This window comes from Tupaia chinensis, unplaced genomic scaffold (assembly GCF_000334495.1).
Source record: "Tupaia chinensis unplaced genomic scaffold, TupChi_1.0 Scaffold000410_1, whole genome shotgun sequence".
NCBI classification, from domain to species: Eukaryota; Metazoa; Chordata; class Mammalia; order Scandentia; family Tupaiidae; genus Tupaia; species Tupaia belangeri.
Window position 1 is genome coordinate 2,128,163 of NW_006159915.1, and position 4,652 is coordinate 2,132,814.

Here is a 4,652-nt window from a genome sequence, read left to right on the forward strand (position 1 = left end):
GAAATCAGGTCCCTATCCCACCCCTGCAAGTTTTGTGCCTGCCCAGGTAAAACATCTCTCTTTACTGGGGGCCTCAGGAGATGAGGAAGGATATAGCACTGAAACAGAGGTGACCTTACCATTGGTATTCCAGTGCTGAGTAAAGAGCTACCCCTTTCTCCCTCAGTTGGCTGCCAGAATTCTGGAACTCACAACCCCAAATTCTGGAACCCAGAGCAATCCCACTGCCTTAAGATGTAAACCTTAGGGGTTCCTCAAAAGGAGTTCCTTATCCCACTCAGATAAACTAGAGAAAAATTGTAAATTATTCAAAGATTGCAATCAACTTTCTGTTTCCCACTCTTACACAGTAGTAGAAATCCAAATCTTAATGCTGATGATGTTTGAGAGAGAGATACCTTCAGAATGGACTATGGCGATACAAGCAATCAAAAAGGGGGAAAGAACAATGTGAAGAAACAGACAATGAGGGACAAGAAAACATTACTATCTTAAAAAAAAAAAAAAAACTGGTCCTAATATAATACATAACTCATGAGTATTTATGTAAAACAGACACTACAAGGAAGACAGTCCTGGACTATAGAGAAACAGAGAAAGTGAAATAGAAAGTCTCACCAGAGAGAGACAGAGAGAGAGAGAAGAAAAGTGAGAAAGCAAGCCGTGTGGGTCTTGAACTGCATTAACCATGTGGGAGTCCAGTGCCTTAGCTACCACACCATCTACTGGCTCCCAAACCATTAATATCTTAATAGAACAGTTTTCCTTTAACTTTGGGATTTTTTCCAGCACCTCCAGTAGATGTCTGAAACAGTGAACAGTACTGAACATTATATGTACTTTTTCCTATACATACTTATTTATAAATTAAGGACAGTAAGCAATTAATAACAATAACAAATAATAAAATAGAGTAATTACAAGACACTGTAATAAAAGTTATATAAAGTGCTATCTCTTTCTCTGTAAATGTCTTATTGTACTGTACTCGCTCTTGTTCTTGAGATGGTGTGAAGATACATGGCTATGCGATAAGATGAATGGAGGTGAATGACACATGTATTGCTAGGTAACACTAGTCTACTCCTGACCTTCCGAGATGGTCTGAAGACATGTCATCTGCTTTGGGTGATCCTGGATGATTGTTAGGATATTTTTGGAGTCCAGTTGATTGTTATTAACTGAAACTGAAAAAAGTGAAACCACAGAAAAGGGGGAATTTATGCCTTTTGCACAGATGTGAGAAGATACTGCTTATATTGCATCAGGATATTTAAATAAAAGAGGAAAGAATTACTAGGAAATTAAAAAGATGTCAGTAGAAATGTAAAGTTCATAGGTGGATGGTTGAAGATAAAATTGAGGAAATTTTTTGGGAAAGCACAGAAAAAGGACAAATTATAAATAAAAAAAAATGTAAGAAAATCAGAAAACTAGTCCAAGCAGTCTAATGTCCAAAAGCATCTGCATCTCTTTTCCTATTTTTATACCTTTCTCACTGCTAACATGGAAGGACATTTATTCTTTTAATTATAAATAAAAAAAAATGTAAGAAAATCAGAAAACTAGTCCAAGCAGTCTAATGTCCAAAAGCATCTCCCATCTCTTTTCCTGTTTTTATACCTCTCTCACTGCTAACATGGAAGGACATGTATTCTTTTTTGAAACATCTTTGAAAGATGTATGTTGTTCTGGAAAGCAGGAAAGTTTGAAGATCATTCTTTCAGTGAGTTATATTCATTAGGGCCAAGGCTATTTTTGAATATGCAGATTAAATTATTATTCAGGTACCACATCCACTAACAAGAACAAATCATCCACACTGCAAAATTCCACCTAATTACATGCATGAGGGTCTTTCTCCCAGAAGATAATCTGCTTCCGTCCAGAAAGCAGGGGTCTTATCTCTCTGATTTACTTCTATGTTCCCACATACAGGCCTGCATGAGTTGGTACTCAGTAAACTCTCACTAAAATTTTATTGAATAATTATTAAATGAATTACATAAACATTTATGTAGCAAAAGGCTATGTTTTCCTTTGATATTTATAGAAATTTTAGGTGACTCAACAGCAGCTGCATTTAATCAAATAATTATCGCTTCCGTCATTTAATGTCCCTGGGGAGATTGTGGCAATGTAGAAGCAAAAACAAACAAACATTAAACAGCTTGGAAATTTATTTTACTGCAACTGTCAAATGGCACCATAATACATACATTCAGAATTGAACAATATGGAAATGTCACACTAATCAGTCTCTGATGGGATACTGGCCATGTCACTCATGACACTTGGAAGTTCCTTTGATTACCTAGTTACTGCATATTAAAATCACTCAAGGTGGGACAGGCACATAGATTGGCCCCTTTCAGCATCACTCTCAATGCCATACTTGCTGAATTTGTGCTTCCCGTCAATAAAATCTGAGGCTTAAGGGATTTGAAATCATAGCTCCTAAATACTTCTACCAGGAAAGAGAATAGGATTGCTCTGAACCTAAGTTACAGCTATTGAACAGGTAGGGAAAAATAAATGAGGAGATATAATTTTTAAAGATACCATTCTGGCAGGGATGTTTGACATCAATTCTGGTTATCCTAAGGAGTTGACTGATTCACAATGGTGTCTGGAGTGAGTACCTCTGGATATCTAGAGAATTTAATTCAGGTTACTTTGTGCTTCCATGACAAATGACAACTATAAATGGCTGATTATGATATCCATGGCTCAAGAAGAATAGAGAAACTGAGGACACCTTAGCAATGAGAGTCTGGTCACCCACCAGCAAAAGGCCTGACATATGAATTTACTGAAAGGATGAAAAAAGGTAGAGATTGGTATTGATTATGGCATTAGGATCAGTTGAAGCAGAGAGGTCTGAGGCTGGTTTATTGACTTTGGTATATATTAATTTTCATATAGGATTCTAACAGCCACTAACTTGAAAGCCCTAATGTAAGCCATGAGCAGATACTAGAGGTACCGTGTAGGAATGTCCTAGTCTTCTTTTATTCCTCATATCAAAATCCCTCAGTTTAATGTTTCATGGCAGTAATTTCTAAATAATAAATGCAAGCAAGTGTAATATCATTGCATCCCTCCTCAGCTGCACAAATTGATGACTTTCTGTCCCAGTCTTTTCTACCACCACCATGTGGAATGTGTTCAAAATCTTGCTCCTCCATTCTGGCACATACAGAAACAAGTAAAGGCACAAAAACTCATACTCCATGGAGCAATCTAGCTGATGGTGAATGAGCGCTCATGGATAAAACATACTTTATTCTTAGGCAGACAACACCAATGTGCATTATAAACAAGTTCTTGAGAGGTCTTTGGTGTGATTGATCCCTAGTTGTCTACAGTTGTGTTCAGCTCAATAACATGCTCTTGGTTGGCTTTCTGTCCTCTCTTTCATTCTGTCCACTCATTCTGTCGAGGTCCATGGAATCTCTCAGGAAAACAATCTAATTGCATGCAAACCCACATCTCCAGCTATGCTTTTACAGGGGGATAAGTTAGGTTATTAGGAACCTTGCTATATAAAACAATCCACCATAAATCAATCTTTCTGGATATACTTCTTCAGAAAGGAAAATTATTCCTTCTGCAAAAATATTCAGAAGAAAGGGAGACTCTCTTACCTGATTTGTTTTCTAGAAATGGTATGTCAGATGTTTTTATACTTAAAAAATTGTTATATTTTGCAGGCAATTGGGAGATACAATATTTTTTGGAATGATTTGATATTTTAACAATACATATTTTTAAGCTTTTTTTCTGATCTTTTAGAAAGTTTATTTATTTATACTATAAGAGAAAGACTAAAGGAGAAAAAAGAGAGACACGTACTCCCAGCAGGGTCCTTATGCCTTGCATTGGCCTCAGTCACCCCGGGTGACTTTTCTATTCTCACACCTATTAAAGTCATGTTTTTCTAATGGCATCCTAAATGTTAAATTCCAGAAAAATAATATTATTGAAAGAATTGCCTAATTTAACAGGTAAAGTAATCTAAAATACAGAAAAATAATAAAGAAAAAAAGATTGTAATAATTAAGAAGGCTGAAATTTGAGAAGTTTTTTTTTAATTATGTATTTTATTTAAATTTATTTATTTACATTGATTCACTATACATCATTACAGCAAACAAAATGAGATTTCCCATCCAGAATACACTGCATATTGGCTCAATCAAGCACATCAACAGACATGTTATCATGAACAAATAATTTTCCATTTGTTTCCTGTATATTTTGTTATTTTTGCCATCCTTGATTCCCTATGTCTCACCCTCTGCCATGTCTCACCTGCCTCCCACACTATCTCTGGTATCCATGGTTGCTTTCTAAGCCTTTTCTCCCTATTTTATTTATTTGCTAATGAACTTAATTAATCTAAATATTTCCAATAGCAAGCAAAGCTGATATATACATATCCATGAACACAAGTCTGACTTTAGGCATAAACCTCAGTGAGTAGAATGAACATACTATAAAGTAGCACCTAACCAGGGCTATATAGCTTACTGCAGTCATCAAATATGCATTTTTTTTTATTTCAAGAAAAATAGTTTTTATGTTGTTTTTTCTCCTGAAACTTTTTTTTAACTTTTTTTTTTTTTTGAGATGTTTTTGCTATAGGGCAC